General features: G+C 41.0%; 2 protein-coding genes and 2 pseudogenes across 3 annotated transcripts in view; 2 read left to right on the plus strand and 2 right to left on the minus strand.

The window, feature by feature from the left end:
• The window catches only part of LOC139920022 (E3 ubiquitin-protein ligase TRIM39-like), a 13,455-nt gene extending 6,496 nt beyond the window's left edge, over nucleotides 1-6,959 (plus strand). Inside the window, exon 2 of the mRNA XM_078290124.1 lies at nucleotides 6,810-6,959. The gene's annotated coding sequence lies outside the window, so the exon portion shown is untranslated. The remainder of the gene's footprint in view (nucleotides 1-6,809) is intronic.
• LOC139911314 (BCL2/adenovirus E1B 19 kDa protein-interacting protein 2-like) overlaps nucleotides 1-25,000 on the minus strand; it is a 225,970-nt gene that overhangs the window by 116,599 nt on the left and 84,371 nt on the right. The gene's annotated exons all lie outside the window — the stretch shown is intronic.
• On the plus strand, nucleotides 5,140-6,706 carry LOC139920021 (E3 ubiquitin-protein ligase TRIM39-like; annotated as a pseudogene).
• The window catches only part of LOC139920024 (phosphatidylinositol 4-kinase beta-like), a 28,524-nt pseudogene continuing 20,728 nt past the window's right edge, over nucleotides 17,205-25,000 (minus strand). Inside the window, exons 9-13 of the transcript XR_013507484.1 lie at nucleotides 22,557-22,670; nucleotides 21,130-21,281; nucleotides 20,121-20,253; nucleotides 18,480-18,600; nucleotides 17,205-17,386 (exon numbers count right to left, since the gene is read on the minus strand). The product of XR_013507484.1 is annotated as a phosphatidylinositol 4-kinase beta-like (transcript). The remainder of the gene's footprint in view (nucleotides 17,387-18,479; nucleotides 18,601-20,120; nucleotides 20,254-21,129; nucleotides 21,282-22,556; nucleotides 22,671-25,000) is intronic.

Raw genomic sequence — 25,000 nt, forward strand, 5'->3', positions numbered from 1 at the left:
CTGCCATGTCAATAAAAACACATTACCTTCACATGTACATATACATTTTTGATGATAATAATATGATAATAATTTACCGTAGCATTAGTCACTGTTTAGTTACTACAAGTCAATTAAAGGTAAACATCATACATTCTTAAGCCTGATTTATGGTAGGGCGCTCGACACCTTTGATAAGTGTCGCTCAACAGAAAATACAGAGCCGCGCGACATTTGTAATTTATGCTTCGGCGAAAGTTTTCAGTCGTCTCCATGGTAACCAGACGCTATCCTAACGTTAAACTTCCATGATACAGAATAATCTTCTCGACCACCGAGTGGTTATTGTTTAGCCTACTGAAACATTTTCGTCTGACCAATAAAGATAGCAGGGATAGTAAACATAGCATACCTGTCCCGTAGATTTTTCCACCGACGTTTGCAGTCCAACATATTGATATTCAGGGTATCGGCAGTATCTCTCCACGACGTTAATGCCATCTGCGCGTCTTTGTATTCTTTCATTGAAGAATCATACAGGTGGCGATACTGTCTTAACTTGTTCTGCCAGTCTTTCATCTATACCCTCCATATTTGCTACGAGCTAAACTAATTAAACTAGTTAATTAAGCAAGGACAAAAAAGTTACAGACCAAAATATCAGTAAGGATGTTCAGTTCAGTGAAAACTACAATCTCCATGGCGACGTTAGTGTGACGCAAGGTTTATTCTGTAATAGTGGGACACACACACAACCACAATCGGTTGGCATTAATGGAAAGTTGGTCTGCTATTCGCTCCAGCTTGAGCCACAGCATGAGAATCCTACTCTGCTGTCTTTTACTTTTACATGACCGTATAGTGGTACATTGATTATATATAAAAAAAGATAACTTAAAAAAATAAAAATATTTTAACTGTACAGATATTTTATATTATCTATCTACGTAATAGTGTCAATATAATAGTGCAATACTATTAATACTATTACATAACTACTATAACAATATCCAGTACTACATTCTTATAACATAAACATACAATTCTTGCATTAAAACAAAGGCATACATATCCCTGACTCTAAATGCTCCGTTTTACAAGGAAACAATACATTTGCTTTGCTGCCACCTTCTGGTGGTTACCGAAAATAACAGGCACGTAATACGTGCAAGTCTTCACAAAAGGATTTTCACCCAATTAACTGGCGATCTACATAACATATAATACAGCACTTCACATTTTAACATATGAACATACCTGTAATAGTGGGACACACACACAACCACAATCGGTTGGCATTAATGGAAAGTTGGTCTGCTATTCGCTCCAGCTTGAGCTAAAAGACAAGGTTGCACATTAATAGACTATCACATATGCGCTTCAGAGCTAGTTAGCGGCTAGCCAAAATGCGACATGTTACCATACTTTCAATCAGCAAATGTGCACGTAGCGACAGAGCTGCGAAACAACTTGCATTGTATATAAAAAAACACAAACGGTAAATGCTGACAGCTTCCACACATCGTATGATAATGCAAATCACTTTTATAGATCAAGTTAGATCTGAGCGGATGGGAGACCAACTTACCCACAGCATGAGAATCCTACTCTGCTGTGGGTCACCCACAATGCCCTGCATATAATACAACACACAAGCCTTGGATTTCCGCTATGCACTTTCATTAGAAAATAAAAATGAAGAGAGAAATTATGGTTGGTGGTCCCAAATTAAACAGGAATTGAAATATATACATAAATTATTTATTCATACTGTTACATCCGCGACATAACAAAATTCTCCAGGTGCGCGACATGTTGGGAAAGTGTCGAAAGACACTTTTTTCTGTTGAAAATACGTAATTTCTGTCGAGTGACACTTATCAAAGGTGTCGAGCGCCCTACCATAAATCAGGCTTTAGTACCTGGACTGCTTCACTAGTTAATTACCTTTTCTGTCATACAACAATATGAGTAAGTTACAAATATGAGCCTAATAGCTATGCAGATTTGCAAATAATTTATATTTACAACCATACAAAATCATGAGGATGCCTGGGGGTTTCACCAAATAAAACATGTAACAAAATGAAACTAACAAAAAGCTGCATCACTGTCCATCTATAAGACACCGGAGTGGACATTAGTTTGTGCCTGTAACCATGGCAACCAGGCAACCAGCCAGCTAGCTTAACTAGCATAACAATGATTATATACAGTATTTAGCATCACACAAGTTAGGTAGCCATCCATTTACAATAAAACAACAATAATAAGAATACTCTTACTGCAAAAAGACAACATTAACGGGCGATCTTTGGTCACAAATTACCCTATTTTTCTTGACCGTTACCAAAGTTCTACGACCGTTAATTTCCCCACAATATAAGCGAATGACGTTAGCTAGTTAGCATAGATGCTAGCGGACTTTTAGCTGTCTTAAAAACACATTTACAGAGATCGCAGTTACAACAGAGCACACCCAGGCTTAGCTAAGGGTCTTATCTAAATGTGAATGAGGGGGCATTGTGTTCACAAAATGTACAAACCTGTAGAAACGGGATAAGTAGTGAGATGAGAAAGGAGACGTCGTCGTTGTATCTCAGGCGCTCTTCCTCTCTGCCTGAGCACGCGACGACGCTGATAATATGCCAACGTCTCCCCCTAGTGACGAACACTGCTGTGCATTAGCCACTGTAAAGGCCATACAGGAATGAATCAAACAATACTACATACCAATACTATATAAAAATATACAGTATACACAAATTGTGACAAGACGTTTGTGTGTGTCACATGAACACTAACCCAGCTTTGGAGGCCACACCTTGTGTCCTCTATCTTTGCACACTCAAATTCATGCAAAATTCGTTATTCAGTCTTACCTGGCACTGTAAATATTACTGTTTGAGAAATTCATTTTTTTAGTATGACAAATTAATTGTTTTTTCTTTAAGAAAATCTCCCAAATTTCTGTTTTGTATATAGTGTTACTTTGGAATAAAATAAGATCCTATACCACATGTCCTGAAATGTCATCTTTCATGCATAATTAGATTTACTGAACTCACGTTGGGAGTATTGTGGTATTGTGTGTGGTTTATGCTGTGATTGTAAATGAAAGGCAGATATAAATGTCCTCATTTATTACAAGTAAAACCGAACATGAAACGAATACAAAAAAAATTACATAAAATGTGCAAATGCAGTAAGAAAGCAATTATTGCATAATCCTAATTGCAGTGAAATGATATTGTATAAACCAAATTGCAGTACAGTGATCTTGCATAGTAGTAGTGCAGAACAGCAATTATTGTAATTACACCCAACTGTAAACAAAACCTACATATTGTCCATGTGGATCAGGATACTTATGACGGATTCTCCAGGCGCAGCAACTGGGAATCACAAGCCCGTGTCCATGTCCAAGTGCTCCATACTGCCACACAACACATTGTCTATAGGCTGCATATCGAAATTGTTGTCTTCCCCTGGGTTAGGAAGGTCAACAACGGCCCGGATGTCATCCCATATCCTCCTGGCGAGGCGCAAAATGTAAGCATCTGTGTGTGGTAGCATGGAGACACAAGAGTCCGGTTGTTGGCCACAGCACGTCTTCTCCAGGTCTGTGGGCATCTCCCGCAGACGCACCACCCAGGTTGTTGTGGGACAGGAGGGCCTGGCAGAGGGGCAGACGAGGAAGATGAGGCTTGGGTCCCGTGATAGGCACAGCTCAGGCTGTTGGTTGAAGAGCTTTTGGTGTAATATTCTTTTCAAAAGATCTATCGACTAAAACAACTTCTTCATATGTCTGTAAGTCAGGCTAACATTGAATGTTACAGACAATAGGCTCATATGAAGATATCCCCATAATATCATAATCTTGGCAACTATTCAGTTATTAATCTATTCAGCGATTTCTCTGCTATGTTGCAATGTCTTATTGTGTTATTGTTTTATTAGGATGCCCATTTGCTGCCAAATTAATGACAGCTAGTTTTCCTGAGGTCCTCACTTAGGCTACGCCATTCAAATCTTACATAGGACACATTATGTTCTTGTTGTGTAGCATGCCTAGTACGACATGACTCTTATAATAAGTTTGTTTTATCAAACAGAGCTTAGCGGGTTTGAATCCCATTGGACACAAAGTAGGTTTTCGTTTTTCTGTTTTAGAGTTGTTAGCATTAACAATGATAAAAAAGAAAAGGATATATATGTGTGCCAGTCACCGTGAAAAGCGACACTAAAGCTGTGAGCGATGTGGTACCGTCAGTTTCCAGTTTATGGAGTCGTGGTGAATCTGCTGACAGAGGCGTACAACATCTGCTGCAGTAAGTAAAACACTCTCACACACGCGTATGGTAACCAGAGAGTGTCCAAACCAGTTAGGGTGTAACACCGCCTACGAGGAAAACTCATTCATTTCTCAAACGTCTTTAGTTTACCAAGCACAATTACACTCATTTCTGAGATAATATATACTGTGGCATATATCTGTGAGTGACATGTAAATGCTCAATGTTTGTTTTTTTATTAGCAGCGTTTCTTCTTACCTGGGAATCACACATCGATCAGGAGCTCAGTTCAGTTGACAGGCGAACTCATGAACGCGCATGAGGCTCCTTTGGGGGGGGCGCGTTACGAACGAGTGGGCGGGGTTACGGGGCAGAGGGCGCGAGCAGAGAGGCTGGGTATGTTCAAATTCTACCTCTGTCTTGCTCTTTTCTCCAAAGTTGCCTAACCCAGCTTTAAACTCTCAGGATCATTATTATTCTGTTCTGGATTTAAAAATACAAATGCACAGTTCATTTCCAAGATACTGTATTCATTTTGGGAAAAAAATGTTGGAAATCTTGGAAATCTCATTTTGGATTCAAACTCTTCAAATCCAAATCAAGAAAAAATGAGAGAGCAACACTGAATGAATCTCAGCTCTGCTCTATTACAGTGAAGAGCTGAGCATGTAGGAACTGGTCTGACAAAGCTCCGCCCCTTTCTCTGACTCAACTCAGATAAACCAGGAAACATGTTGTTATTATTCCATTCCTCACTGAGAAGAGACACACACACCGAGAGACAGACGATAAGATTCACCTTCAGACCAAACCCACGACTTCCACTGAGGGAGGACAGCTACAGGAGGGAATACTGCCACTTCAACCTGCTGCTGTGTTTTAGAAGAAACACGACTTAAAGTGAAAGTAACTTTCAGGGAACTTTCTAGAGGAGGGAGTGGTGCCACGACTGATTAACTGACTTCCTGTTTGAGCGGTCTGTCTGGTTTGTTTTCAGCTTCACTCAGAGAGAAAATGTCTTCCAGATCAGAGGAGGATTTCTCCTGTTCTGTCTGCTGTGACATCTTTAAAGATCCTGTCGTCCTGTCATGTAGCCACAGCTTCTGTAAAGCCTGTCTGCAGAGCTGGTGGACAGAGAAACAAACACATGAGTGTCCACTTTGTAAGAGAAGATCTTCAAAGGAGGAACCATCTCTTAGCTTGGCATTAAAGAACCTGTGGCTTTCTTACTGGAGAGAGATCAGAGAGCTTCAGCAGGATCTGAGCTTCTCTGCAGTCTGCACTCTGAGAAACTCAAGCTCTTCTGTCTGGACCATCAGCAGACAGTGTGTGTTGTCTGTCTGCATTCAAAAACACACACCGACCACAGAATCAGACCCATCGATGAAGCTGCACTGGATCACAAGGAGGAACTTCAGGAATCACTGAAGTCCTTAAAGGAGAAACTGAAGCTCTTTAATGAAGTTAAAGGAAACTGTGATCAAACAGCAGAACACATTAAGGTCCAGGCCCGACACACAGAGAGGCAGATTAAGGAGGAGTTTAAGAAGCTTCACCAGTTTCTACAAGAGGAAGAGGAGGCCAGGATCGCTGCACTGAGGGAGGAAGAGGAGCAGAAGAGTCGGACGATGAAGGAGAAGATCGAGGGTCTGAGCAGAGAGATAGCAGCTCTTTCAGACACAGTCAGAGCCATAGAGAAGGAGCTGAGAGCTGAAGACGTCTCGTTCCTGCAGAACTACAAGGCTACAGTGGAAAGAGTCCAGCGCCCCCTGCTGGAGGATCCACAGCTGGTCTCAGGAGCTCTGATAGACGAGGCCAAACACCTGGGCAACCTGAGCTTCACAGTCTGGGACAAGATGAAGGAGATGGTCTCCTACACTCCTGTGATTCTGGACCCAAACACTGCCCATCCAGAACTCATCCTGTCTGAAGATCTGACCAGTGTGAGATGTGGAGAGAGACAGAAGCTTCCTGAAAACCCAGAGAGGTTTGACTCCTACAGCTCTGTCCTGGGATCTGAGGGCTTTAACTCAGGAACTCACAGCTGGGATGTTGAGGTTGGAGACAGTACACACTGGGCAGTGGGCGTGTTAACAGAGTCTGTCCAGAGGAAGGGAGACATACAGTCTGGATTATGGAGAATAAGGTTCAATGGTGGTAGATACAGAGCATTCTCTCCACCAGATCCAGACACTCTTCTCCCAGTGAAGAAGAAGCTCCAGAGGATCAGACTGCATCTGGACTGGAACAGAGGAAAGCTGTCATTCTCTGATCCTGATACTAACACACACATACACACCTTCACACACACTTTCACTGACAGGCTGTTTCCATACATTGGTACTGATGAAGAACTCCCTCTGAAGATTTTACCAGTGAAGGTCTCTGTACAGTGTGGGGAAAGGCACAGTCTTTTCTCTTTTCTCGCTTGAAAATTTTGACAAAAAGTTACAACTCTGTTCCTTGTTTTCTCACAGTGGAACAGCACAGTAAGAGATGATGATGATAAAGATGATGATGGTGATTTAGATATAGGTTTCATGATAATGATGATGCTCATAATGATGAAGATGATCATGTCATGTACATAAGCCATTTATTTCTGTAATGGGAATACCGCTCATTTTAAAGAGTAATTATATAAACATATATCAGTTATTATTACTTCTAGTCAATGAATATAGTCAACTTTCTAATCTGTGATGTCATCAAGATGTGCCCATGTTATCCTGATGATGATGTAGTTGTCATGGTGATGAATGAAAAATGAATAAATATTGAAAAATGAATAAATATTAAAATTATCTATAATAACAACATTCAAATAAATAAGAAAATGTTTTGCATTACCTCAAAGTAGACAATATATATGAATAATATAAAATGACAAAATGACAAAAAAGGGAAAACCAAAATGAATAAATATTGAAATAATCTATAACAACATTCAAATAAATAAAAATTAGTAGACGAGCTCTACTTTGTTAAAGTGAATTTTCTCTATATTTAGACTGCAGGTAAAAGTTCATCCTGTCTTCTTTGGTTCTTCATCTGAAGTGTTAAATTTATTTGATCTAACTTTATTCCAGGTTCTTAGAGTTTCTCTCCACTGTAACTCGTCTTCTCTTTGTAGTTAAATCATTTAAACTGCAGCAGATCCTGGACTGACTCTAATATTTACAGCAACAGATCCAGGCTCAGCTGAACTCTTCATTTACAAAACTCTTTATATCCATTTGGGAAAATAAATCAGAACCTCATAGTTTGTCGTTCAACATCTCCAACATCCAGACGATCCTGTCTGTAAAAGAGTTTTCATTTTGTCAACCGAGGACTTCAGTTATCTAGAGTCCTTTAAAAAGTACCATCAATTTAATTCTGAATTATCAATCAGTTTGTCACTTTATTTAAAAGGTGGAGATTTCATTTTGGATTCAGACTTCATGTAATGTTGGTGATTTAGGAATTGAAGCTTTCTGTGAAAATGTAAAATATAAATTACTGATTATGTTGTTAGCACTGTAATATTTTACCTGCTGTGATTATTTTCATTTACTGCTGGATAACTTTGCATCTAAAACCAATAAAGAATGAAGTTAAGAGGGAAATGTGTTCAGATTTCCTGGCTGTGATTTCAGCAGCATTGTCATCATGTCTCGGTTCTGCTGACTCAGCGCTTCAGCAAGATCATCATCAGCATCAGCTGGTCATACTGCAATTTCTTTTTTTTCTGATTTAGTGCATCTTTTTGTTTGACGGACCCTTGCTGTGATTAGGACATTAACCCGATTCGTCTCGTCTGGATTTGTAGAAGATATTGAAGGTAAGCAGTCGCCATTTTGTGTCTGCTCTGTGTCCAATCCTGTTACAAAAGAAGGGATCGTTTGAGCTATAACATTGGGATTGTAAATTGGTGTATTGCAATAGAATTGTGACTTTTCACACTTTCAACCAATGTATTGCATGACATGAGACTGAAAATTTTACCCTAAAAAATGTAATGAAACCTCACAGAACACCCGACCGGTTTATAAAGCAGTTTCAAGTTATATTTTCACATATGTATTTTCTACAGATAAGCAAGGAAGAAACAAATTGACAGATTTTCCAACAGACCTCGGCCTGACGTTCTCTCTACAGAAGCGTAACAAAGGCTAACGCTTAGCACAATAACAAAATAATGAATTAGAAAACATGGAGGAATACAGATACGTCTGAGGTGGCTGGTTCGATTCCCTCTCCGAGGAACTGGAGCACCAAAACCATCGTTCACACCTTCCAGAGAGCTGTAAGCAGGGGTTATGGGAGAGGAAACCACAGCTGGCTGAAGATCTGCTGACATGTAGGAGCTGCTTTCAGGTTTTAAAACTACTGTACGCGTTTTGCTGTTAGCTTGGTAAAAGCACTTCAGCAGAACCACAGATACCGAGTTCATCCAGGCTCTGGGGCCGGATTCACCAATGTGTTCTTAAGATAGTTCTTAAGAGCCTTCTTAAGAACTTCCTAAAATTTCCTCTTATGTCATTTCTTAAGTGCAATTCCTCAATATTTTCTTAGTAACAGTCTCATTTCTTACGAATTTCTTTAATTTTCCTACTTAAGAACTTCTCAAAATAGGGCCTGAATTAATTCTGGTTAATAAACTTTAGGCTTACTGCCATTGAGGCTAGGAGACGAGGCTAGGAGACGAGGCTAGGAGACGAGGCTAGGAGGCAACACAAAGTGCTTCCATCTACAAAACAATTGGGGAAAAACCTATTTAGGGCAACTAGAGCAAAGATTTAAACATTGGTTGCTGTTGGTAACTGTAAAATTTGCTATCTTATTTTCAGTAAACATGAGACAGAGGCACCTGGCCCTACAGCAAATAAAGCTTTACAATAAATGTTCATCTTAATGTTCGGTGTCGGGGAACCTGTGAAGACTTTGAACTATAACCTACGTGTCTAAAATGTGTTTAAATATATGATATTAGAGGCTTACCTTTTCACTGTAGGAATTTTAAGACAGGTGAAGGGCTGTCTTAAAGTTAAGAAAAAAATCAAGAACAAATTTGAGAACTTTCATTCCAAGAATACCATTTATTCGTAAGTTTTTTCTTAGGAAGAAACATAAGAAGAAAGTTAAGAAAATATATAAGAACTGTTTTTGAGAATATCATTTTGTCCTATTTTTTTTCTTAAAACTAAAGTTAAGAAAAAAATGGCACTTGAGAAGATTGTTTTTCTTAGGGGGGGTTTTGTGAATCCGGCCCCAGATCTTGGCAGTTTCCTGGTTCATCTTCCTATTCATACAAGCCTTTACACAACTGACAAGAACCACATTCATCACATTAAGACTCATGAGGGCAACGGGAATCAAACCGGCAACCTGCCGCATCGCAAGCATCTGTTGCTCTGTGAGCTACATCCACACTGCTGTACTCTAGATTATTGCTGCCAGTGTTCATCCTACTGACAACAAATCTATATTACTATAAAGGACGTACAGAGACAGGAATCATATGTAATAACTTGTTCACCCCTAGAGCTCTATAAGCTTATTTATACAAGTATTCCCACTATCACAGACAGTATAAAGTCTGATGGGGTCTGACCTCTGAACCCTCTGTTCCTCGAGCCTCTCCTGATCCTCCTCAGCTGTTTATTCCTTTCTTCACTGTGGCAGGAAGAGATGGAGACACAAACCTGACTTTGGTGTTTGCATGAAGCAGGTTCAGCATGTATTTGGATGGAGAGAATCGGTTTTAATATGTGTACGTTAAATCACTGTCAAGTTGATTAGAGAAACTCACTGTTCGATTCCCATTTTCTCTGTCGGGTGAGTACTTTCCATATCATCGTTATTCAGTTGAATGACTGGCAGCACTGAGGCCGGATCTCTCATGTGGAGTTTTTTTCTTGTTTATTGCCAGATAGATTCAGGACATGACATGCGACGAAGGTTCCTGGCGAGATTTGAACCAGGAAGTAGCAGTTATGGGTCCAGCTCTCCCCGCCTGAGCGACAGTGTGACAGTGCTTCAGCCTTCAGCCAGGGAGAGATCCATCGCAGAAGAGGCAGAAATACCAATTTCTCCACCACTGTAGCCTCAATAGACCAGAATGCAATGCAGCTGGGTTGAGTTTTGAGTAATCAAAAAAGTTAACGGTTAATAAAAGTCAATAACTCCTGGAATGCAGATTGATGATATATAACAGTGTAAGAGTCTTCCTTTAATTGGCTCCTAATTGGAAAAGTAACTTCCTCTTGGATGCTAGATGGATCTAGTCTTGAAAAGGTAAAAACAAGACGAATAAATAAAACTCCTCCACTCCATTTAAAAAACAAGTTTCAGGTTTATTGAACGAGTCGCCATGCAGTTTAGTAAGGACATGTGATATAAGGTGTGCGTTTCTGTACCATACATGACTGAGAACTTCAGCAGACACACAAACAGAAAGCGTCTTGAATGCCGGATTTCCACAGAAACACTGTTGGGATATTCGCCGCCAGGTAAGATCAGACATGACGCCCCTGATCTGTGGTGGCTGTGGAAATGCATTCTGGGATACAGGACCAAGTAGATCTCATGGTACAAAATAAAGTGGACATTTTTGCCTTCCCCTTTAAGGGGCGGATGTACATTCTAGGTCTGTAGTACGAGTCTGGGAGGAGAAGGCGGAGGAGGAGGATGTGGTGACGGAGTCTGAGCTTTAAGAAGGGCAGCAGGGAAATCCAAGGGAAGTTTGGTGGGTTGAGATTCATCAGATGCTGTAGAGCTTTTTGTTGTGATGCTCTGTTGATCCTCAAAGGAGAAATCCTCTTTTCTCTTTCCGTCCTCCACAGGGAGACATGAGAGTAAGAGTTCACATTAAAGTTCTTAAGACCTTCGCTTACAAAATAGTTATTCGTTTTTAAGGTTAGAGTCATCTGGAATTTGGAAATAGTGGCTGGATGATGAATTGAGTGAGCAATACAGAATCTTCAGGTTGAGGTTGAAGAAGAAGAAGAAAAGGAGTAGCAGAAGAAGAAAGAGAAAGCGAAAAAGAATAAGATATGGTATTGCTCCCTGTAGATAAATAAGAGGTCAGAGGTCAGCTTTTTTTCCTTCGTCTGTCTAAACATGGAAAAATCAGACGCCCTGCTGTTTTTCCCAATGTAGACGAAATTAATTTATGTAAAAAATGTTTTTGTTAAAAACCAAAGCTGATTTGATCTCTGGATTTGAGTCTGTTGGATTCTCAGCTCCGTCTCCTCATCGCCCTTTAATGCTTTCTCCTCCCTCGTTATGAGATGACACTGTTTTTAAAATGACAGAAATACCTCAGAAAAAACATTGAAATTCAAAATGTTAACATATTCTTTTTAGTTGGTTATTTTTCTTCATGTGCTGGAAAAAAAAGTTCTTAATCTAGCCTTCAGTTTCCCTTAAATGACTTGTTAGCATCGTTAGCATTTCCCATTGAAACCGAGCTGCGGCGATAACTTCAAGCTGCTTGTTTTGCCCCTTGGCTTCAACGGGAAATGCAGAAGATGCTGCTATAAACGTGAATGAAAATGGAGGACAAATGTAAATACCCTCCGTGGAACTAGTGTCAAGTGTTTAGTACCAACTAAAATTCAAAATGTCATGGTATCCCTTTACGAAAGACAGACAGAAAACTGACTTTGAATGAGGATAAATGCACTTCAGAGTTTTTCACATTGAAATTCTGTTCGAATGTGTTGAGCTGGGATGAAAGGAAGAAGGCAATGAAAGGTTTTCAAAACTAGGGAGGAGTTTCAATAGTCGGCAGCAGTTTCCTCTCCAGATCCCTTCTTTCCTTTTGCACTGAACAAGAGAAACTGTCCAGGAACATTTCCCCAAAAGCATTTTTAGCGGCCAACAGCCATTACACACAATACTCAACATGCTGAATCAATGTCAAGCGTCAAATCTGACAATTTATTTATTTTTTCACACCATTACCAGGGATGCGATTTTTCCAATTCATTTCTAATGGGATAGTTTTGTGTGTTTGTGTGTTTTACAAAGCTCATGACAAGGGTTGAGATTTCACATCATTTCTCTGCTCGATTTAGCTAGCTTACTCGCCTCTATTGTAAAAACGTGACCAATAGAGGTCGATATCAGTTACAGATTTCTTTAACCCTTCAAAAATGCGTTTGGGGGTCCGAGGCCAGACGGGGGGAGGAAGACACTTGAGAGTATGGAGACTCGTCCCTGAAGTGGTCAAACGTCTGATAAAAGCAGGTCCCAGGCCCGCGACCCGCCCGCCCGCATCGCTCCTGTTGCATTGATAAAGAGTTTGTACCTCCTGTACGTCTCAAGGCATCGGTTCGCTCACAGGAAAAAAAACTAACGTAACTAATTCATTACACGTATACGTAAACGCAAACAAAAGAAAGAACGGAGTATTTGCTATTTAAGTCGCTTAATTCGTAAACCTTATCGGTAGCGGCATCCTTGATGAGCGCGGTGCTGTAAAAAGTATCAGGCTGAGAGCAGCAGGTAACATGATGCTGCCAAGAGCTGCTGCTCTCCTTCACTAGTGGTTAACACACAAAAACCTTCAGAGAACAACTGTACAGCTCTCAAACAGACAACACTATAGTAACACTTAACAATAACCTTATTCCAGCATATAGGCTTTACAGTTTCATCAGCTATCAGCCAGCTGTGATGATGGAGGAACATGGAGAATATTCTGTTAGTTAATAAAGTGTAAATCTACCAAGCAGCTAGAAGCAGAGAGCAGCTGAGTCAGCTTGTTGTGGTGTGGCTGTAGATCCATTCAGTAACGTTCTCAGTAAAAGTGAATAGTGTGATAAGGTGGATTTGGTTACTGTGACACAGTAAACTGTCTTGTCTTTAGCCCTAGTCTCTACTCCAAAACACTCTGAGTTGCAGCTTGAGAAGAGTCAGCTCAGTTAACCTGAACAAACTGTTAGCTAGCTAACTAGCCGGCAAACACACTGATGTTAATGTGAACACGCTAACGCTAGCTGCTACTAGCTACGTTAGCTAGTGTGCTAATCAGATGTGTTAACAAGACAGTGATGTTAGCTGACCAGATACTATGGTTAGCTAGCTAACAAGCTGACATTATCTAAACACTAAATCAATCAGATGGATCAGTGATGAAATGATCAGTTCAGTCAGAAACAGACAGAAATTAACCGTCTGTTCAGTTCTGTTGAGACGGAGAAATTGTACGTTACACAATCAGCTATAAGCCTGTGAACCTCCAACATGGCCGCCAGAAGGAGCATTACATCACCTCTGTTAACTTGTGCATTTTAATCTGTGGAGAAGAATTGCAAGTCCACAAGAATACTGAGAGCCTAAAATCTCATCATCATTTTAGCTCTTTCAAGAACAAACACAATATTCTTCTGTACATACAATACTTTCCCATAAGTTAATACAAAGGTTATTACACTGGAATAAGACCATGGTAAAGTGTTACCAACATTACTCATAATAGCATGTAATCATTTGTTATTATACAGACAGGCGGCTTCTGAAAAAAGCTCATCAATACTGAGTACAAGTCTGTCTGAGAAAAACAACGTTGGTTTTAGTGGACTGTTATCGGAATATAAAACATTCACATATCCAGGAAACTGATGATCACTGATCTCCTTATAAAGAAAATAAACTTTCTGTCAAACACAGAAAAAAAAAAGAGTCTCTCGCTCTCTCGTTTACATAATCCGCTCCGCCGCCTCTCTCCTGATTGGCTGGAGTTAATCACAGGAATGCATCTTGGAGCCAATCAGGGAGGGAGAACGCCGAGCCTTCGTTAAATACGCAAATCTCGTTAACAGACACGCATAATTGTAACACATTAATTTAGTATACACAGATGTACAATTAGTGGAATATTGATGATGAGGTTTTTTTTTTTGCATAAATCCGTTGCAAGCGTTTTATCATTTCACCGCCGGTCAGCAGCCATTTTGGTTCAAATTGCTGACCGAAGTGCCGGAAACGTCCGAGAAATCCTTCAGGTGTGGAGGAGTAACGAGGGAAAAACCACAGCTGATCGGAAACAGCTAACTCTACTCTGCTGCTTCCTTGTGCACGATGCATCATGTTAATCTGCAGTACAGCATGGTCAGGTTACAGTCAGAAACACACAGGCGGCTTGAAAATTACACTTCGCTTTTGGAGTGCAAGATTCAGACCGAAATTAAACAAGGACCTTTGTGAGACTGAAAAAAAAAGAAAAGAAAAATGCAGGAAAATGAAATGATGCAACGACAAACACGTGAATTAAAGAGATGCTTTGACACGGTGAATTTTCATTGGTTGGTCGTCTTATTTCACCAGAGACTCGTCACACTGTGTGCAAAAAGTTTCCAAATCCTTCGGTTTCAGTAGCATTCACTGGCGCTGGAGGCGTTCACACTGGAGGAGCTCTAAGGATCAATGAGTAGAGCTGAGCGATACGGGAGAAATCAATATCACCATAATCATATTATATTATATTATTATATTTTCGATATCGATATATAACTCGATATGGACAAAATCATCAGTTAATCAAACTGATGTTCATCGCATTAAACTGCATGACTTTTTTAAGTGAGATGTCAAAAAAAAAAAAAATGCTGAAATTTCAGTTTTTATATGAAATTAGCTTGTTCTCATCAGTTTAGACGGTAGAACTGTTTGTCACGATATCAAAATATCTTCATATCATCACCACATGATTCCACTAAAAGGTAAATGATAATATTGAATTATTGCCCCGCCCCTATCAATGAGTAATATTATGACACAAATTGACTTTACTGTTTGTGTCACCTCCAGGCCACCGTAGCTCCACTGTGAGGAGGAGGCAAGTTCTGTCCATGTTGTGTAATTCCTGCTGGTGGAACCCAGTAGAACCCACAGAGGATACAGACGTCAGATAATCATAATAATAATAATAAAAGATCTCAGCTGTAAATATAGCGGATAATGTGACAACTGTCTGGTGAATAGAAAAAAAAAACACCCAAAATTCAACATGTCAAGGAATCCTTTCAAGAGATGAATTAGTCTCAGTTCACTTTGAGACTGAGCTGTTCTGACCCGACAGACATTAAGCCTCTCTCTCTCTCTCTCTCTCTCTCTCTCTCTCTCTCTCTCTCTCTCTCTCTCTCTCTCTCTCTCTCTCTCTCTCTCTCTCTCTCTCTCTCTCTCTCTCTCTCTCTCTCTCTCTCTCTCTCAAAGAAAACGAGTCCGAAAAACGAAAACTTCCCAACAAGTAGGTGACGTTGTGCTTCCTCCGTCTCCTCACCCGGTCCGTTCTGTTCTTTAAGAACAATCAAAACACACAGAAAAGACCAACTGTCACCTGAAGGTTTTTTCTCTCCTCCGTCAGTCCGCTCCGCTCCTCCTCTCTTCCCATCATCCTCGGGTGTTTTGTCCAAAGAGTTTTCAGATGGGAGGGAGGAGGAGCGGCGGAGGCGTTGGCGAGCTTCTCTCCCTCCGCAAGGCCAAAGAAAGATGAAGAGGAGGAGGAGGAGGAGGAGGAGGAGGAGGAGGAAGAGGAGGAGGTGCAAAACGAGATCTCTAACCAGACCCGATTTATCAGTTTGCCGATACTATTGGTCTTTAAATAAAAATCAGATATCGGTGTCGACGCTGCCTCCTGCTGATCTGATTTGACTCAGCAGCTTCAGGCTGTCGGTCTGTAAATGAAACCTTCAGGAGCTGAGAGAATATCATCAGTCGTGTTTCAGTGGAGAGTTTGAGTGTGTAAATGTTTCAGAGGCTTTTCCACTCTGACAAGAAGAAAATCCTGGGGGGAAACAGTGAATCCTTGTAATTTAGGTGTTTTTTTTGCCATGAAAACGGTCAAATTTATCGGAAAATATCAGCTTTCTGCAGCTTCAATCCAGAAGCTCTGATCAGTCAAACCTCAGTGTATTGTGTCTGTTTCACTCCTCATCCAGTTCAAACACACACAGCTTTACATGCACCATCTGCATGCACACCTCCAAGTGTGTGTGTGTGTGTGTGTGTGTGTGTTAGCAATATGAGCATGTTTGTGCATGCATGTGTGTTTAGTGTCCAGTAAAGTTCAGTCTCAGTCGCTTGTTGCCGTCACGCCCGACGTGTTTTCTCCTCCCGTTCCTCACACGGATCGTCATGGTAACGTCAACCCCGACATGACAGCACATCGGTGTGTGTAGTGTGTGTGTGTGTGTCGCACAGTCGGTTGGCTCCGTGTAGGAAGCAGCTGCAGAGTAAAATCCATTAGAGTCCAGCAGAATTCTAAGACTTTTTCCCCAGATCCCTCTCTCTTAAAGTCTCGCAGTAAAAAGCGCAAACCTCCGGCAAACTTCTGCAGCCTCCGTAACGTTTCTGTTTGTTTATCGTTTGTTTTCCGGGTTTTGATTTTCCGACAAAATCGCACGTGAAAGCAACGCGGTTTAGCAGCCGACTTGGAAGTCCCGCATGTCGGACTTTCCCACCAGCACATGAACGCAGCATAATAGTTGAGGCTAAGAAAGGAGAATCGTCTACTGGTGGAAATCCCAGATCCGGATCAACGCCAAAGTCTGATCAGCTGATTGTTGGGTTTGAGATGCTTTGCTAAGAAACAGACACACAGCGGTAAACCTCTTCAGTGTGGAGGGAACCAGACTGCGTGCAGCTGAAACACAGATTCAAGAGACCGCCATGAAATCCAGAATATCCCATCGAAAGCAGACCTGCGTCTCCATCAGAGAGGGAAATTTAAATTGACCAGCGTCTGTGAGCCGGCTGCTCGGTCTGGAAGTCTGCTCCGTCCAGAGAAACACAAAACAACAACAGCTGGCCGGTGAATTCGGGGATTTACCAGCCACAAAAAACAGTTTGTATCTAGACGATCCTTCGTTTCCGCCCCGCTGTCTCAACGCGTTCCCGTGGCGTTCCCGTGGCGTTCCCGTGGCGTTCCGGCGGCGGCGGTCACATGATGCCGTTGGTGACGTACTGGAAGGAGTCGTACAGCTTGGTGGTGATGGAGCGCATGGAGCCGTCCACCAGCTGCTCCACCAGCAGCTGCAGCTGCTCCTCCGTCAGAGACATGTGGAAACGCTCCTTCAGGCCGCGGATGGTGCTGGAGCCGTGGAAACAGGGGAGGTGGGAGCCTGAACGACACCAGAGAAGAAGAGGCTGAACCTCACTTCCTGTCTGACTGACAGGCAGAGACAGAGACAGGCGAGCTGCGCTACAGCAACTAGAAGCAAATAAAAAGCGCTGCAGCAAAGGAAAACTACATTCACCAAACTAAATGACTTAAATCGACTGAGCGATAGTTCTATTTTATATTTTTTTCAGTTCACCTGCTTTCATGCTTTCATGCTGACAGCGACATTACAGTTTGTTTCACTGCAATAAAGATTTACACTACCAGTCAAGTCTGGTCACTCCACATTTTTCTTTATTTTTACTATTTTCCACATTTCAGAATAACAGTAAAGACTCAAAACTATGAAATAACACAAATGGAATTTGCAACCAAAAAAGTGTTAAACAAATCAAAACTATCTTATATTTTAGATTCTTTGCCTTGATGGAAAGGCAAAGGCTTTGGAAAGAAATTCATACATAGGATCAACTTCACTGTTTATATTTGACTAAGAAACTCATTTCAAGCATTTAAGCAGAAGCCTTTAGATCAAAATGCTTTAAGAGAATGAAACACAACATGCAGTCAGGTTCAGACTGCAGACTGGTGTGTGGGAATATAAAACACTGCAGTCCCAAACGAATCCCACAGGATGGACAAAACATGGCAGCTATATAATGTTCAGTACAGTAGCTGCATTAACTCTTAACTTCCATCTCACAGCTTCAGCAGCGGCTGCTTCTGCTGCGGCTTGATCACAGAAAACATTTAAACCATCTGGTCAAAACTCTCCTGTGGGCCGACCGCAGCTGAAGTACCTGTCCTTCCTACCGCAGCGTTCCTTTGCTGCAGCGCTTTTTATTAGGAATAATAAAGCAACAGATGAACTGAAATGAACTGAGGAGAGATAAAAGAAGAAGAAGGAGATGGGAGGAGATCAGGAAAGGAAAGGAGGAGAAACAAGAAGGAATGAGAGGAAAGGAGACGAAGACAGGAGAGAAGAGGAGAAAAAATAAGTCAGGTAGAGGAGAAGAGGAAAGAAAAGGAAAGGAGAGGAGAGAGAGAGTGTGTGTGTGTGTGTGTGTGTGTGTGTGTGTGTGTGTGTGTGTTACCTTGCTGCATGATCTCGACGATCTGCAGAACCTTCTCCATGTGTTTCCTGGCAGCGATCAAACCCTGAAGCATCAACATCTTATAGTAGATAAACATGTCTCCATCCAGACCACCCATCACCTGAGAGAGAGACAGGCAGAGAGAGACAGGCAGAGAGAGAGACAGGCAGAGAGAGAGACAGGCAGAGACAGAGAGACAGGCAGAGAGAGAGACAGGCAGAGACAGAGAGACAGGCAGAGAGAGAGACAGGCAGAGAGAGAGAGAGAGAGAGAGAGAGAGACAGATAGAGAGAGAGAGACAGGCAGAGAGAGAGATAGAGAGAGAGAGAGAGAGAGAGAGAGAGAGAGAGAGAGACAGGCAGGGAGAGAGACAGACAGAGAGAGAGAGAGAGACAGGCAGAGAGAGAGACAGGCAGAGACAGAGAGACAGGCAGAGAGAGAGATAGAGAGAGAGAGAGAGAGAGAGAGAGAGAGAGACAGGCAGGGAGAGAGACAGGCAGAGAGAGAGACAGACAGAGAGAGAGACAGGCAGAGACAGAGAGACAGGCAGAGAGAGAGAGAGAGAGAGAGACAGGCAGGGAGAGAGACAGGCAGAGAGAGAGAGAGAGACAGGCAGAGAGAGAGAGAGAGAGAGAGAGAGAGAGAGAGAGAGAGACAGGCAGGGAGAGAGACAGGCAGAGAGAGAGAGAGAGACAGGCAGAGAGAGAGAGAGAGACAGACAGAGAGAGAGACAGGCAGAGACAGAGAGACAGGCAGAGAGAGAGATAGAGAGAGAGAGATAGAGAGAGAGAGAGAGAGAGAGAGAGAGAGAGAGAGAGAGAGAGAGAGAGAGAGAGAGAGAGAGAGACAGGCAGGGAGAGAGACAGGCAGAGAGAGAGACAGACAGAGAGAGAGACAGGCAGAGACAGAGAGACAGGCAGAGAGAGAGATAGAGAGAGAGAGAGAGAGAGAGAGAGAGAGAGAGGCAGAGAGAGAGAGACAGGCAGAGAGAGAGATAGAGAGAGAGAGAGAGAGAGAGAGAGACAGGCAGAGAGAGAGAGAGAGAGAGAGAGAGAGAGAGAGACAGGCAGAGAGAGAGAGAAAGAGAGGGAGAATCTATTTATTTAATATGCAATTATTTCATTTTATTTCACTTTATTTCTATTTAATTTATGTTGTTAGGTTATGAATCTATGCTCTGGCAACATGTGCACATGAACATCCTGCCAATAAAGCTCAGTGAACTGAACTGAACTAAACTAAACTAAACTAAACTAAACTGAACTGAACTGAACTAAACTAAACTAAACTAAACTAAACTAAACTAAACTAAACTAAACTAAACTAAACTAAACTAAACTGAACTGAACTGAACTGAACTGAACTGAACTGAACTGAACTGAACTGAACTGAACTGAACTGAACTGAACTAAACTAAACTAAACTAAACTAAACTAAACTAAACTAAACTAAACCGAACTGAACTGAACTGAACTGAACGGATCCCAGTCAGAAGGGTTTTGAACTGTTGAAAACTGCTGAGCATCACAGGGGAAACACCGCTGCCCGCCGTTCAGGTCAGGTCAGTTCTGTAAAAACGTCCCGGTCCCGTTCAGAGATCCGGACCGAACCGGGTTCAACAGCACAGAAGCGTTTACTCACGTCCACGAACTCGGAGGTGAGCTTGAAGGCGGACGTCTCGAAGCCCAGGTTACGAGGAGAGCTGGACAGGATGAAGCCGAAGTCGATGTGGATGATGTGGCCTTCGGAGTCCAGCAGGATGTTTCCATTATGTCTGCGGAGAGAGAGGAAGAAGAGAAGAAGAGAGAGAGGGAAGGAGGAGAAAAGAGGAGTGAAACACCGCCGCACCATTAATCCCAAAATATTTAAATCAGGATTCACCAAGGAGGCAGAAGATGGGAAAAATAAGGAGAGGGGAACGACTTCTGATGCAAAAGTAAAATGATTTATTCAAAGTAAAAGTTGCAAAGATTTCATGGTGCTATACTAGTGTTTTGCAAAATTCGGACAAAAATAACAGACAGATACATGGCAAGAGTAGATTAAGGTATTTTTAAGGTTTAAGTACAGCATTGATGACAAAGTGCTCATAAGAGTCTGTAAAAATCTGAGGCAAAATATAATGTTAATAATAATAATAATAACAATGTGTATTTGTACACAGTATAAAGCTGAACAGTGTTGTTTTATGAAATATGAACCTTTGACAAGTCAAGATGAGAGTGTGATAAATCATTAGTAGGCTACTCAATATTTTATTCATGCTTCATAGGTGCTGAAAAATAATAAAATAGAAGTATGTCAGGTAGCACAAATGAAAAAGTCTTGTATAATACACGCAGCTATGCAGCATGTTTCAAGCTTGTAAGCTCAGTCTCAGGCAGGCTGTGTGTTTTGTGTGTCACATATTTTTGTTAATAAATATTTTTGAAAAGATCTGTTGAATTTATGTTTCCTTTTACAAGAAATTCTAGGTGATAAGTGATTTCTGGAGGTGCTGAAGCTGGTATCGGTATCGAAGTCAAGATTTTGGTATTGAAAGTCTGCACTAGTTTGCATTAGTTTCCCCTTCACCTTGTTTTCCTCACACACAGAGACACAGTGAGACATACACACCTGTCTTTGACCTGCAGCAGGTAGCAGATGAGGCTGGTCTTTGACCTGCAGCAGGTAGCAGATGAGGCTGTAACCTGCGCAGCTCTGGACGAAGTTCCTCTGAGCGGTGAGGAACGCCTCGGTGGTGAAGCTGCCGTGCTCCTGCAGGAAGTAGTCCAGCAGAGAGAGCTGGCTCTGCTTCCGCACCTGACAACACAGCAGGTCACACAGCTCAGTGGGAGGCACTCCAAAAGGCTTTTCCATTTTGAATAAAAACAAAACCTGAAGTTCATCATTCAGTGTCTCTAAAATCTACAGGATCCAGTGTGTAGAAGTGTTCTTATTGTGTGAACCAAGGACTTGAATAACCTACTATCCTACTGTAATACAACCATAATACTATAGAAGCTTTCAGACGACATAACCCCCCTCTGGCGGCCATCTTGGAGGTCCTCAGCTCTGTGAACAGCTGACTGTGTTTCTGTCGTCTCAACAGAAGTTGAACAGACGGTTAATTTCTGTCTGTTTCTGACTGAACTGATCATTTCATCACTGATCCATCTGATTGATTTAGTGTTTAGATAATGTCAGCTTGTTAGCTAGCTAACCATAGCATCTGGTCAGCTAACATCACTGTCTTGTTGTTAACACATCCGATTAGCACACTAGCTAACGTAGCTAGCAGCGGCTAGCGTTAGCGTGTTCACATTAACATCAGTGTGTTTGCTGGCTAGTTAGCTAGCTAACAGTTTGTTCAGGTTAACTGAGCTGACTCTTCTCAAGCTACAACTCAGAGTGTTTTGGAGTAGAGACTAGAGCTAAAGACAAGACAGTTTACTGTGTCACAGGAACCTACATTTAGATGTAACGTTAGCCTGAACGGACCAACACACCCAAACCACAACTATCGATTTCAGCTAGCTCTCTTTTTCTAGCATGTTTGTCTTATATTCAGACTTTATTCTCCAGTGAAGCTCCTGATGCAACTGAAAAGTCTCTATAATGTCTTCAATTTTGTGCTGTCAGTCATGTTATAAGACATCATGTCATGTCAGTCGTGTTATAAGACATCATGTCATGTCAGTCGTGTTATAAGACAAAAGACATGAACATCTCAATTTGGAACAAAACACCTCAGTCAGTCCTGCTGTTGTCTTTCATCACTTCTGCTTCATGATGTGTTGGAGAAGTTTCAGAATGAGAGAGCGAACCAGGATTTAACCTTCAGTTTGAACAGAAACTCAGGTTCATGTTTCATGTGTCACATCAGAGAGGCAGAGGGAGGGAGACTTTGACTTTTAACGTTTTTGGCTGAAACGTTTCACAAAAGAACGGAGCAGAAGACACATGAGAACGGAGAGGGATTTAAGAAGACCTGGTGGATCAGTACTTCTCATCTCAGGTGTCGTCCGGTCGGGCAAAGCGCCGTGTATGGTGTTCATTTCCCAGAATCCCTTGTGCTGCTGTGTTCAGGGAACCTACCTGGTGCAGGGAGACGGCGTTGAGGACGGGCTCTATCATGCCGCTGTCTGATGACATCACCAGGATCTTATAGGGCTTGATCCACAGAGGAACCCGCTCCTGCTGCCAGATCGACTGAGAGAGAGAGAGAGAGAGAGAGAGAGAGATGTGAAACAGAATCAAAAACCACATTCACCCCGTCTCCACATTCAGGTTCCTCAGAACGATCTGCTCCTCAGAGTTGACTTCCTCTGATGGAGGTTTTCCCTCTGCTGTGATTTCATGGAGCGAAAGAAGAGAAAGAAAGAGAAGACAAAGCCGCCAACCAAGAGTTACTGATTACTTCTCCCAGGAGGAACACATGAAGTAATTATATTACTTTTAAAATGAATAACGAGTTTATGTTTTTTAAACGAGCCCAACACTGCTGAGGATTTGGCAGGCCAGCAGATTTAGTTCTAGTCTAACACTACAGTATTATTATTATTATTATTATTATTATTATTATTATTATTATTATTATTATAGTAGTACTGCAGCTGACTGAGGACAGTAGTATTAGTAGTAGTAGTGGCACTGGTAATATTAGTAGTGATAGTAGAAGTAGTAATAGTAGTAGTATTAATAGTAGTAGTTGTATTAATATCAGTAGTAGTAGTAGTAGTACAGTAGTAATAGTATTTACAGGAGTAGTATTAACAGTAATAGTATTAACGGTAGTAATATTTACAGTAGTGGTATTATCAGTAGTAGTAGTAGTAGTAGTACAGTAGTACAGTAGTGGTATTAACAGCAGTACTATTAACAGAAGTACTAGCAGTAGTAATAGTATTAACAGTAGTACTAGCAGTAGTAATAGTATTAACAGAAGTACTAGTAGTAGCAATAGTATTAACAGAAGTACTAGTATTAACAGAAGTACTAGCAGTAGTAATAGTATTAACAGAAGTAATAGTATTAACAGAAGTACTAGCAGTAGTAATAGTATTAACAGAAGTAATAGTATTAACAGAAGTACTAGCAGTAGTAATAGTATTAACAGAAGTAATAGTATTAACAGAAGTACTAGCAGTAGTAATAGTATTAACAGAAGTAATAGTATTAACAGAAGTACTAGCAGTAGTAATAGTATTAACAGAAGTACTAGTAGTAGCAATAGTATTAACAGTAGTACTAGCAGTAGTAATAGTATTAACAGAAGTACTAGCAGTAGTAATAGTATTAACAGAAGTACTAACAGTAGTAATAGTATTAACAGAAGTACTAGCAGTAGTAATAGTATTAACAGAAGTACTAACAGTAGTAATAGTATTAACAGTAGTACTAGCAGTAGTAATAGTATTAACAGTAGTACTAGCAGTAGTAATAGTATTAACAGAAGTACTAACAGTAGTAATAGTATTAACAGTAGTACTAGCAGTAGTAATAGTATTAACAGTAGTACTAGCAGTAGTAATAGTATTGTAGCGTCCCGGGGTGATGGGGCGGGGAGAAGCCTCCCAGCATGCCCCGGGGCATCATGTGGTTGGTGTTACATGTTGTTTCCACTACAGTGTTGCTAGGTATTCCTTGTTCCTTCTCTTGTGGTCGAGACTTTTACGTTACATTTAATTTCACACAGTGTTAAACATGACGAGGGCTGTGTGTGTGTGTTAGTGACACACACACACACAGCCCTCAGAGCGAGGTGGAGGGAAAACTGTTGTCATGGTGACGTGTCTGTTCCTCGCCAATAAAGACACACGCTTCAGTGACCAAGATTTTCCTCCGTCTACTCTTCTAAAATAACGATCCACCGCTCACTACAGTATTAACAGCAGTACTAGCAGTAATAGTATTATCAGTAGTAGTATTATCAGTAGTAGTATTAGCAGTAGTAGTACTAGCAGCAGTAGTATTATCAGTAGTAGTATTAGCAGCAGTAGTATTATCAGTAGTAGTATTAGCAGTAGTAGTATTATCAGTAGTATTATCAGTAGTAGTATTATCAGTTGTAGTATTATCAGTAGTAGTATTATCAGTACTAGTCTTATCAGTAGTAGTATTATCAGTAGTAGTATTATCAGTAGTAGTATTATCAGTACTAGTACTATCAGTAGTAGTAGTATCAGTAGTAGTATTAGCAGTAGTATCAGCAGTAGTATTAGCAGCAGTAGTATTAGCAGTAGTATTATCAGTAGTAGTATTAGCAGCAGTAGTATTATCAGTAGTAGTATTATCAGTAGTATCAGCAGTAGTATTATCAGTAGTATTATCAGTAGTAGTATTATCAGTAGTATCAGCAGTAGTAGTATCAGTAGTATTATCAGTAGTAGTATTATCAGTAGTATCATCAGTAGTAGTATCAGTAGTATTATCAGTAGTATTATCAGTAGTATTATTAGTAGTATTATCAGCAGTAGTATTATCAGCAGTAGTAGTATCAGTAGTAGTATTAGTAGTAGTATCAGTAGTAGTATTAGTAG

The sequence above is a fragment of the Centroberyx gerrardi genome, chromosome 19, assembly GCF_048128805.1.
Source record: "Centroberyx gerrardi isolate f3 chromosome 19, fCenGer3.hap1.cur.20231027, whole genome shotgun sequence".
Lineage (NCBI taxonomy): Eukaryota > Metazoa > Chordata > Actinopteri > Beryciformes > Berycidae > Centroberyx > Centroberyx gerrardi.